Raw genomic sequence first — 13195 nt, 5'->3', positions numbered from 1 at the left:
TTAGAGGCGGCTTTGCGGCCGAGGTCATTAATATTAAAATATACAGAGATGCCATCACGGGCTGGTCTGAAATCGGTCTGATGTCGCCCCTGGGTTCCCTCTCTGGATGGACCTCTGCTTTCAGTCACTCGTGAAGAGCCTTCTTTTCTTTTTTTCTGTCTTCTCCTTTTCTTTTTTCCCTCCCTGAAAAGACTCGTTAACAAATTATGACAGCTGAGTAGAGGGGCTTAGTCTGTTCACACTGCAAAGACAAACATGTGAGAGCCGAGGAGCCCGCGATGTGATCAATGTATCTACAGTTCATTTCATATGCAGCAGCCTGCATGTGGTGTGTGTGAAAGTGCCAGGGTTTTGACTGTGTTGACTCGATCTGTGGGTGAAATGTGTTGTTTCATTCTGGTGCTTTGCTGTGAAATGATCAGATATGAAGCTGAGGAAAACAGTATTTACAATCAGGAGTCAGGTTAGAGCTTATTTATGGAGGAAGGTGACAGTTTATGGATGACATTCTTGAGCTATTTATCTGTTTATGTTGTATTTGGTGTGGCTTTGTGATGTTGGTTGAGTCTGCACTGCTGTCCTTTGCTTTTAAGTTCAATCTCTTGTTATGTTTGTTGTCCTTTCATATCTTGGGGTTGCGTTGGAAAGAAGTGTTCTGCCTTTAAACTCTAGGATTGTGTTTCTATACATCAAATTTAAGACGCAACATGCAAATATCAGTTTCCATCAACACTCCTTTCATTCAGTCACTCACTAATGATGTTATTTCAGGACAACACTCATCATTACATCTTAAATAACAAGATGCTAAGCTGTAGTGAACAGAGTCAACATATACTCACTGTGAATTTAAGTTTACATCACAAGAAAGATGGTAACAGTTTGTAGGGACAGTATTTATATTCATACATCTGTAATTAACTTTATTCAAACTTTTAATACTTCTCTATGTCTGTGTGCACATGATTTCCAATCCATATATTTTTAAAACCCAATCAGGTATGAAAATATGTTATTTACATGTGCAAATGTAAACTTCATATGGCCGAATTTCCTTGTGAAAATGTCCAGTTCACATGTGACATTTTTTATTTTTGCATTTTGAAATTGTTGTTCACATGTGAAGCCAGTCACATGTGAAAATGTGGAAGATTTCATGTGCCATGTTTTGTTTCCACGTGTAGAAATTCTCATCCACATGTTTTAAAAAAGCCAATCGCATGAATGTTTGTAATTCACATGTGAAGAAGTACATTTCACATGTGGACATTTTTATTCATATGTGAATAAAAGTCAATTGCTTGTGAAAATGTCCAGTAGACATACGGCATTATTTTATTTTCACGTTAAAATTTTAGTTCACACGTGAACATGTGAGTCTCCTACTGCAAAAAAGCGGGCATTGTAGTTTTCATTTCAAAATTTTGCATTTGAAAAGTCCCCCCATGATTGGCTCGTGTTGTGATGTCATAAAGTCATGCTTTACATTTACACAAATGTCCAAAAACACTGAAACTCTGTTATTTATTTTTTTGAGTTGTGTACTTGTTCCTGCAATGTTTTGACCCAGAGAAGTCCATAATTTGACTCAAGGTAACGATGCATTTCATTTGGCCGCCTGTTGCTGTAACTTCAGGGGAAACATGAGAAGATACATCAGAGAGTGAGGAACAAAAATAAAACTTTAAAACATTAGCTCGTCACGTGGATACATTTTCATTAACAATGGTGGTTATTTAACAATGAAGACAACAATTCCAATGATCCTGTGCTACTTCAGAATGCCATCAAACTACATCTTGGTTTTCATTGTTTTGACTGTGAGACCCCTAGTGGCAGAAATGACATACTGAGCCTTTAAGGTGATCACAGAGAAACTTTTCCCCTTCAGTGGACGAACGTGTAAAAGTCTTCACATTCATCACTCTGCATACTGAAATAACACAGTTTTGAGTGGAGGAGGACAAAAAAAAGAAAAGAGAGAGAGTTTCACACAGAGCGTCTTTAAAAAGCAGCAGCGGTGTGAACAGCCGTCGCGGCCGTCAGACAGATTAAGCGCAGAATGGCTGCCATCAGCGGCGGTTCACCTGGAGTCACTCTGACAGTCATTCTGCTGTTGATCCCGCTCTGTTCAGGAGTCACTCTTGCTTCTCCTGATGTTATCCTGCTGTCTCTCACAGGTCAGGTTCAACGGTCATGGTCCGGGGTCACAGTTTCCACTCGTCATTAACCCTCGGGGACCCTGCAGCACAGGAGCTGTCATCAGCAGCCTCACACTCACCTCACAGGTCTTAATACACACCCAGACACACAGGAGACGGGTGATTCATTGTCAGAGTCGGGTCATGTCCTTCCCTGTATTCAGATTGTGTGTGATGAGCAGATTGAGGTCAGTTTATGAGTGTGTGTCAGGTGACATGATGAGAACATTGATGAGCATTTGTGAGTGAGTGACTGATATACTTTGTGACTACAGTACCTTATATAACACTGTAGGATTTGTGAATTTTAGTTACTGACTGCTTTCGAAAATACTGAGTAGTTATCAGGTAGACTCATTAATTCTTAATTACTTAATCATTAGTTACCCTTTTTTGTACCTTCAAGTATAGAGAACAAAATATTGAATAGAGACCAGGTAGACTCATTAATTACTAATTACTTAATCATTAGTTACTCTTTCTGTGCACCTTCAAGTAAAGTAAAACAAAATACTAAGTAGTTCCCAGGTTATTATATCTTTAATTTAATTCCATTTTTTACTTTTTCTTTAATTTGATCTATTGGTCATATATTTGCTTACAAAACGTATGTGTTTTACTTACAACCCTGAATCCAAAGAAGTTCGGACACTGTAAAACATAAATAAAACAGAATGTGATGATTTGGTAATCCTTTTTTTACACATACTGAATTAATTACAGTACAAATAAAGTATATGTAATGTTTTACCTCATCAACTTAATTGATTTTTGAGAATATATGCTTATTCTGAATTTGATGCCAGCAACATGTTTTTGTCTTAAATGGTTACTGACTACTTCGAGTAGTCAGTAACCATGAACATATAGAATATTGTAGTGAGCACTTCATTTCAATGCTACCATTCATAGACAGAAATAGCCAAAATGATATCTCAAGTAGTCTCCTTTATTGTTAATTCTATAGCAAACCAATCAGAGATTCCTCTTATGAAAAAATGGCAAGGCTTTCTTGAGTTTGTTTTGTTTGCATCTCTAAAAATATAAGGACTTCACTTTAAGGGGCTCTGTGGAACTTTTGTATTGTGCTGGAAGCTGATCATTTGTTTATGTTTGTGGACTAGATTTCTAAACTAACATTAGCTACTGTCATAGCCGGTCTTAACATAGAGGCATAGGTAGGCGGTTGCTTGGGGCCCCTCCACCAGCGGTCGTAGGGGGGGGCCCCCACCAACCTCCAAAAAAAAAAAAAAAAGGAGAAATAAGAAATGTATCAACATGAACACCTCAAACGTGGTAATCAATATCAATATGTAATTCATTCTTTAGAAAAACGTTTAAGTATTAGTTAAAATGTTAAATTCATGGGTATCTGTCTCACATACACCCCCTACTTTCACAATGACTCCAGTCCAATTTGTGGCGGTAATGCACCGTTTGCCAACCGCCAATAAACCACACAGAAGGAGAAGAAGAAGAAGAAGAAGTAAACAAACAGACACGGAGTGAAAGCTAAAATGAAACGAAACTACCCGAGCGGTTCGAATAAATGGAAAAAGAAAAAAGACGCGGAGAAATATACAGCAAAGCTGCCAAATTACTTTACCACTGCCGTTACCGGGGATACAGTCAACAACGTCCAAAGTGTTGGATATGCCGGCGCCGCAACAGCAGCAGCAGCAGCTAACGTTAGCTGTGAAGTGTCTGACGTTGACACAGACAAGGTGGAGGAGTTGTCCAGTGATGGCCATTTTGACAGTGATGATGACGATGATGATGATATTGATTTAAAAAAATAAATAAACAGTGCTGGTTAACCTGGAATTTTTGCAAGGACAGTTGTTTTCTTATTCTCCATCATGGGTGACTATTAGCTTGTGTAGTACACTTTGTGTTCTTCGTTCTCTGTCTTCATTTTGGAGTAAAGAAGTGTATGCAGGGTTTAGGGCCCCCATACATACCTTCGCCTTGGGCCCCCAAATTGCTAAATCCGGCACTGGCTACTGTTGCTCTCTGTTAGCAGAGCGGAGAGAGGCACTGAGATGAGGTACTCGAGAACTTCCATATAGGCACATCCTTTGGACTGTTGTGGAGAAAGAAAGACAGTCATACAGCTTTAAACAACTCAAACAAATTGCAAACAGGCTTGTAAAGGCAACCAAGAGAGACAGGGAAGGTCTCATTTTTCACGTCATTGCTACAAATTGTTACACAGAGTCCCTTTAAAGCAACACGTGAGAGTACCAAGTAAAGCAGTTCATTTATAATAAAATATTTATCATAAAATATGACCTACCTGTGTCCAGTTTTAAGTCATAAACTGGGCATGGCAGTAGCAGTCAGTGTGCTCTGTGAAGGCCTCTCATATATAGTTGTGTTTCTCTAGGACTCTATTTTAACTCTGAAAGATAAAGATGAGGAGTGATGAAAGCAGGTGGGAGACATGGGGTCCTTTAGAAACACCCAAACAATGACGAGGGCAAAGAGGCACTTGTTTTTTTTTTCATATTCACCACTTTTTCTCCGTCATCCACCCCACCACCCAGCAGCTCAGCGCTTTCCCATCCTCAGATTCCCTCAAAGTTTCAGATGCTCCACAATTCCACAATGCCCAGATGCTGTCCTTTGGCCCTTTACCCCCCCTCAACCCAGAGCTATCATTCATAACCTTTCTGTGGAGCTGGGAGTGAAAGAGGTGGGATAAGGGAGAAAGAAGGGGGAGCGGAGAGCAACATGGCAGCTTATTTAGAAGACTTCCTTTATTGGAACATGTGCAAGCAGTTCACTCACAAAGGACTTAAATAGGATATTTTCTGTTCCCTATAGTTGCTTTCCCCTTTTAAGTGCCGAGGCAAAAAAAGTAAGTTTACAACTCCCTCCTCAATGGGGGCTCTTCACTCTCAGGTTGCGGGGACCTGAGTGACCTAGGAAAGTTAATTAGGAGGCGAACAAAGAGCGAGCTGGAGCAGAATGCCTAGCCTCTCCTCCAGCCAAAGATGTCATCCATTAATTAGGAAAATCTTTAAGGTGGCCTTATTGAATTTACAGAAAGCCCTGTGGTTGGCGGGCAACAGTTTTTTGATCAAGCCCTGACTCAAACAATGCCTTTCTGGGGGTTAAAAAAGAAGAAGAAGGGAGGAGATTGGTGGTAGAAGAAGAGAGGGAAAAGAGGTGGGGGGGAGAAAAAGAAACGTATGGGTTTGCGGCGCAGTACAGTTTAATGGGGGGGTGGCTGCCGATTGTGACAGCTCAGATTCACATGGGTATGGGGGGCATAGTTTGGGGATGATGTCATGCAAAGGCAACCTGGGGGCTTGGGAAGTAAGAAGGAGGGGGAGCTGAGCTTGAGCCACAGGGGCCACTCAAAGTTAACATCGCTGCCTGCATCTGGGCCAAATCCTTTTCTTCTGGCCCAGGAGAGGCTTTCCTGAACGCCAAGCCCTCCACCACTCCTCCCACTCCCTCGTTCACAAATCAGGGCTTGCTTTAAAGCTAACCCCTTTGCTAACTGACTAGCTAACTGCCTTTTCTTTCCAGTCTAACTGCCTATTCATCCCCGGCCCACTATGAATAATATAGCTGGATAACACGGAGCTGTAGTGCAGCTCCTCCGCTTGTGAAAAGCTTCGTCTTTTTAATCAGCTTTTACTTTGTGTCTGCAATATTCCAATTTTCAAACCTTGATTTTAAAAAGGATTTGCACTTAGTTGTTAATTTTTAAAGCACCTGATCAGCTCTACCTCCGACTTTTGTTGTTGTCTTTTTTTCTGATTTCATGTCACAGAGGGCGGTGATGCATTTCAACAGGTTGTAGAAGTAAAGAGCCATAAGAAACAGCAATGTAATAACACAAGATGAGAAACAGTCTTGTTTTTATAATATTTTGGTTTTCAATGCAGTACACAAGTTTGTACATCAAATGTAAGTCAATTAAAACTCCTAAAAGGTACCTTTAAATGTATTTTCAGAATAGTCTAGCATAAAAGACAAGTAAATATTGTAGCCAATATTAAACAGAATGCATCAAGGCAATGAGGTAAGAAAGAATAAAAGAATAAGTTTATAAGGAAAGACCTGAGAAATGTGTTGTCATAATTAGGTTCAGAGAAAAGGCTCAAAGAAGTATGAAGAAAGACATCCCGTTTGTGCTAACAACAACTGAAGTAGGGGAGATAAAGTATGTAACGGTCCGAGATGATGGCAACCTATTGGCGAGCTGCACAAATGAGGAACAACTTGAGAGTGCACTTAAACTAAAAGAGATAGCAGAACTTAAGGTGTCAGACGGGGAGGATGGGAGCACAAAGAGGTGGTGAATGTAAGCGATCATGAGAGGGCCAATGAGTGTAGGTATGGAGGAGCTCAAGAAGAATCTTAAAGATACATAATGAATGCAAACAGACAGTTCTTCTTGAATATTGGCAAATGTTCAAGAATTCAAGCATTATATTAAAGGTGTTAAACCAGATGTAGTATGTATTCAGGAATCATGGCGTAAACCAACTTTAAACTTTGTGGTGCATGGATACACAGTGATAAGGAAGGACAGGAATCATGGGGGAGGAGAAGGGTGTCCTGCCTTCATAAAACAGGATATTCCATATAGGGGACTGGAAAAGGGAATACAAGGAAGGAGGGACTGTTAGATGGGTGTTGGTGGAGGAGTGTTTAACTGGATAAAGCATTTTCTGTTTCGAAGAAGAATTCAAGTACAAAAGCGGAGTGCAAGCTTTAGATCGCTCCACTCAAACAGTCGTCATGATGTACTATATGAGCTGGCAGAGAAGGCTTTAAAGAAAGCAGATGTAGAAATGCAAATCAGCATCAGTAAAGCAGAGGTTAAAAGTTTAATCTGGGGAAAAGTCAACCAAATGTGGCAAGAAAGGTGGCATAGATCACATTCACACGGCGGCCATTTCCCTCTGACATCACGCTCAGGGTAGGAAGCTCAAATGTCGTAATGCTGTTTTACAGGTTGCAAGTCCTTAACATGTAGTAAATCTGACAAATTGTCATCATTTCACCACTTCCTGATTGATCAGCAATTAAAATAACAATGGATAGTGAAAATCCAGACAGACATGAGACCATATTTCAAAGTAAAACAACATGTTTGATAATCTATTAGCTAACGTTAGCATTCCTTGCTGTCCTGTTGTTACCGCTTGAAACACGTCACAGGATATGCTAGGAAAGGCTAAAATGAAGTGTTAAATATCAACGCACATCCTGGACACAGAGAAGAAGAAGAACAAGAAGAACAAGAACAAGAACAAGTCTTCAATGTTAAGCAGTTTCGAGACATTTTAAATTGAGAAATGTTACATACTATATCTTTAAAGGTGCAATATGTAAGAATTGGCGACATGTCGAATGTCTGAAAACTTTCAGAAAAAAGTGAGAATATGTTGCTGATTTTGCTGTAATGGTATTGAATAATGTCACTGAACATGAATTTAACTTCGCACAGCAGAATAAAACAAGCTCACTCACTGAACTTTTAGTTTAAACATCTTTTTTAAGTTGGTAAAAAAAACAACTGTATTTTTGAATAATCTATATCACATGTAACATCAAACATAGGGTTGTGTTTTAAAGTGGGAAACTTTGCTTCTTCATCATGATCTCTCGCCTGTAAATGACTGGAAGCAGTAAAGAGCAAGGAAAAAACACCAGTATGTCCTGGTTTAGATGCTGCATGTTTATGCTATATGCTGGCATGCTGTCCTGTCCATGCGTCTCCTGGGACGTGAACCCCTCACCCCACCCCCTCCTGGGGGACTAATTTGAGGGGAGGGACGATGTGTTTTGTTGCTTGTCAGAAACAATCACTCCCGGCCCATTACATTTACAGCAGCACGTTGTGCTCTCACTGCAGTAACGCGTTGAGCTCTGTGAGGGGAAAGTATGTGGCTCTGACAGAAATCATAAATGTACTCATGAGGGATGTAAAATGTTTACAAACATCTTAAATGTTTACAAACATGCGTGAAAGATATCCAAAACAGTCAAAATGCAAATGTTGCACAGTGGCTCATTTGGAACAGAACAAATTTGTTTTAAGATAAAGTTGCTTTTGTGTGTTTTTCCCTAACAAGATGTAAGATTAAAGTGAATAACAACTTTATTTAGAGTGGCCTGTGCCGCCCCCACCCCTCTCTTGTCCTCTGTCCCAGCCCACCCGTCCTCTCCCTGTTCTGTTTGGGCACTGGAGGTTGTCAGTCGGGGTTTATGTCCAGTTCACTGGAGCTGAAAGAAGTCAGTTTCATGTCTTGTTATGGAACAAGACGTCTCTGCCTCTCAGGAGTGATGAGAAGTGGTCTGGGTGAGCAGGGTGAGCCGGGAGCGGGACCGTCCCCTGGAGGCGACCAGCAGTGAGGAAGTCAAAGCAGCTTTTGTGTCGCTGCTGTCGGCTGCGTGTTTGGTAATTATCCCCCCTCAATATGAGCACAGACCGGGCTTTCCAGGAGAGATCCCAACCCAACCGGCCCACGGAAGAGTGCACAACACACCGTCAACAAAGATTAACTTCTCACAGCGCTGCAGAGATGCCTGATTGGGGGAGACACAGCAAATACATGAAACCCTCTCGTGTGCGACGATGAGCAGATCTGCACAGTCAGACTGTCTCAGCTGTTGCAGGGCTCAGATAGTAACACCTGTAGATTAGAGAGGTTGTCCTTCCATTCAGGTCCTTTTATCAAGGTAAAAGTACCAATACCATAATGAAAAAATACTGCAAGTAAAAGTGCTGCATTTAAAATCAAAGCCTACTTCAGTATCAGTACATATTCTGCAAAATATGGAGAAAATGTATGTGTCACATTTTGTTATATAAGGTATTATCAGATTGTTACTGATGCATCAGTGTTGCATTTAATGCATTTAATTGTTGGTTGAGGTGAAGTTTTTACAGCTTAGTTAGTTAGTCCAGTGGGTCACAACATAAGGGTCAGGCCCCCTCTAAGCTAAATTTGAAGGGATGTGAATTGATTATTAAAGTTGGAAAGAAAAGAAAATGTAGTTGCGATGAAACACATTTGTGTACAGTTTTCAGACTTTTTTCTTTTTTCAGCTTTCAGTGTCACCTCTTTGAGGCTCAAAGATTTATGAAGTTAAGCAGTCTGAGAAGTGTAGGTCTGTCTTTGATGGAAACTGTCAACAACCAGTGGTGGAAGAAGTGTTCAGATCCTTAATTTAAGTAAAAGTAAGTATCATCAGCAAAATGCAAAAGTATCAAAAGTCATTCAGTACAAAAATGTACAATGGATCAATATTACTGCTGCATTCATGTGTATGTTGCATTTTTCAGCTGTAGATGTTGCAGGATGAGTTAATTTTAACTACTTTATAAACTGTTGGGTAGTTTAATGTAAAGCAAGGCATCATATTCTTTAAGATCAACACATGTTTGGAGTGTTGCTGTCCTGTGAAAACAACGCATCTCTAAAGAGTCAACTTTTCATGAGCTCAGAAAAAAAACAGCCTGTTTTCAGCTTTGTGACGAGCTAATACATGAGGGTCTTTAAATAGTATGTTAAGCTTAAGAAGAAAAAACATTCATAAAAAAACAATTTTGGAGATACATTGTTTTCACTGAAAAAGTACAACATCTGCCTTTGAATCAATCGAAAAGTAGATAAGTTGAAAAGTAAAAGCAATAGTTTTAGTTTTTTAAGTCCACATAGGAGGTTATATTTTCAACCATGTCTGGCTGTTTGTTTGTTGGTTTGTCAGCAGGATTACACAAAAACTACTGAATGGATTTCCATCAAACTTGGATGGAGGATGGGTCTCAGCCCAGAATAGACCCCATTCATTTTTGGTGTGGATGCGCATAAAGGGAGGGATCCAAGATTCTTTTCTAAAGCAACATTATGTAGAAATTGGCAATTTGTGCAATGTGCCGCCCCCCTCTGAGTGCAGAAACATTTACTGTACTTAAGTTCAATTTTGTGGTAAATGACTTCACTTGAATCCATATATTTTCTGCCACTTTATGCTTCTACTCCATTTTTAAGGCCATTATTTAACTTTTACTCTACTATTTTTATTGTTACTAGTTAGTAGCCAAAGCCAATGTATGGTGCATTTTTGAATTAATGTATTTGAACGGAAATCTGATTTAAAAAGCACAGATTCTGACAAGCACACCACTGCTCTAATCTTCATTTATTCATTATGCACACATACTCATCCATGTAAAAATTCCAAATAGTGCATCCAGTATGTCACTTTCATAAGAAATCCTGTTGTCAGATCTTTTCAAGCGGTTTACTTCATGCAAACTATACGTAAACCAAAGATGTCATGTATGTAAAGTAACTGCTGTTTCTATATATTTAGTTATTTTTTGTTGTTCTTGTCATTTTAAATATTATTTCTCAGAACTGTGTTGTTACATTGACAGCTGCTGGAAACCAGAGCAAAAATGACTTAAGCTGATTCTGATTTTATCTTCAGCATCGTCTTCCTCATCATCATTACCATTATCTGCATTTTCGCCTTGTTTCTCATAATGTTCATAATCTACCTCATCATCAGCACGATTGCCATCACCATACATATCATTGTCATCATCATCTTCATCAACATCTCTATACTTACTGTCATCATCATCATCACCATTATTCTAATCATAAAACTGGGATGTAGTCATCATCTTCTTCATCATCCTACACATGATACTCAGCATCATTGTCCACTTATCACACTTGACATCACCATCATCAGCAGCTTCATCATATCCTCTAACCTCACTCTAACATCATCATCGTCACCAGATGCAGTCTGTAGATCTTTTTCCACAATATCAACTCACAAAAAACCCGAAAACTGTTTGAAAATAGAGCAATTAATTTGTGGGAAGCAAACTGAGGAGCATCCGTTTCATCCATTAAAACTCCATCATTTTAACCCGACTCAGATCGCTCCCTTTCAGAGGCGCAGAATAGGCCTGCCTTGATCTGCGTCAATTGTCATCCCGGGGCTCAGGGGCACTTCAGCGGCCAGTATAGCGGGCGAAGTCAGGGCTAATCCCTGCAAAAGGGGAGAATCACGGGAGAGGAGAAAAGCAACAATAACCAAGTCAAGCGTATAAAATGAAAGCGAAATCTCTATTATCACTCCCCGCAATTCCCAGCAAAGTGGTGAAAATCAGGGTTAGTTTGTGATTCGAGTCAGACGCGGAGGGAAGAATATGGGGGTCCCTGCGGGTTGGGAGACTCACACGACGAAAAGGGCAATATTCTGGAGAAAAGGGGAAGAAGAAAGCCCCTCTCCCATCCCGACATAACCATTAAATGCAGTCTGACTTTATGTTGTATAGAGAGGGGGGAACAAGAAAGGAGGCACAGTTCTCCGATGAAAGAATGAGGTTTTTGGCGGATTAGGGACGGCCCGAAGGATGAAGAATAACTTCTGCATAACTTTACAGCTATTTTCTCTCCCCACGCCAAGAGCCAAGTTTAAGGCTGAACCGGTTTGAGTTAACCCCTTTTGTGATTGTCCAGTTAGAGACTTTCACAAGGAGGGAGAGGACTCATATCACAATCTCAGACCCCCAAACTGGGCGAACATTGAAGCTATGTTTATGTGACATTATTATACATGCAGAGCTAAGAAAACCAGGATTGTTGGGTGTTGAAAAGACTACATTTACTACCTTAAATATTTCCATTTTCTGCAACTTTATACTGATATCTCACTACATTTCAGTGGGAAATGTTGTACTTTTTACTCCACTACATCTGTATCAGCTACATATGATGGTTACTTCACAGATTAACATTTCAAATATATATATATAAAAAAGAATCAGCTTATAAAATAAATTGGGGCCACATGTCACGTTTCAGATGTCTGTTGAGGTCCAAGACAAACATTTCACAAGCGTTATGTCTCAAATAATCTGACACCAAGAAAAAATGTTACCAAACACAAAATCTTTTTTTTTGTAACTAAGTACATTTACTTAAGTATGGTACTTAATAAAACATTTTGAGGTACTTGTACTTTACTTGAGTATTTCCATTTTCTAGTACTTTATACTTCCACTCCACTACATGTTGGAGATGCAAGTATTGAACTTTTTACTCATGATGTTAATTTAATAAGTTTTAGTTACTAGTTACTTTTCAGATTACATGCTGCATCAGAGCTAACTGAGTGCATGTAATTAACTTATTTTTACACTGATCCAATTATCAGAAAAATGCTGAATATCGGCTCTAATAATTGGCAAGGGTAACAATCGATCGACCCATAACATACAGGCATACTTCTAAATATATCATTTACTTTCACTTGTACTGTTGATACTTAAGTACAATTAATATCAATACTTTTTACTCAAGTACTATTTGTGTTGGTGATTTTCACTTTTACCAAAGTAGTATTTAGAAAAGTTATCTTTACTTTTACTCAAGTATGACATTGTGGGTACTTTATACAACACTGCATTTAAATAATGTATGCACAGTGTGCACTATTTCATAAAATTAGCAAAAACAACAAGAAAATGAATGCTAATTTGTGTCAGAAAACTGTACTTTCATTTCTATTTTTTCTTCTTTCCTCTTCCATTAATGAGGACCCCTCAGATGTTTCTTGTGTCCCCCTGGAGGGGGTCCGACCCTTATGTTGGAAACCACTGTGTAGCCTACATTGATGCATCAGTATTGATAATCAATTGATGTTTACACTGACATACTTACTTTTTTCATTACATGTAGCTATGATTCTTCTGTTGTGCATTTACATTGGTTTGTTGTTGTTGTTTTTTGTTTTGTTTTTTTACAAAAGATCGGAGTGCTGCTTCTTTAAAGGACCTAAAATGGGGGGTGATAGGCATCAAGGGGCTCTATAGTTTTTAGTCTATGGTCGTTTTTTCCCAAATTATCAATAGATATTGGCTAGTTATTGGATATATAATCTTCTGGCCAGTTTCTTTATATATATCGTGCGCCAAATCACAAGGGGCTTCTTGGACTGAG

This window comes from Pagrus major, chromosome 22, assembly GCF_040436345.1.
Source record: "Pagrus major chromosome 22, Pma_NU_1.0".
Taxonomy (NCBI): Eukaryota; Metazoa; Chordata; class Actinopteri; order Spariformes; family Sparidae; genus Pagrus; species Pagrus major.
This window is presented reverse-complemented; position numbering follows the sequence as displayed.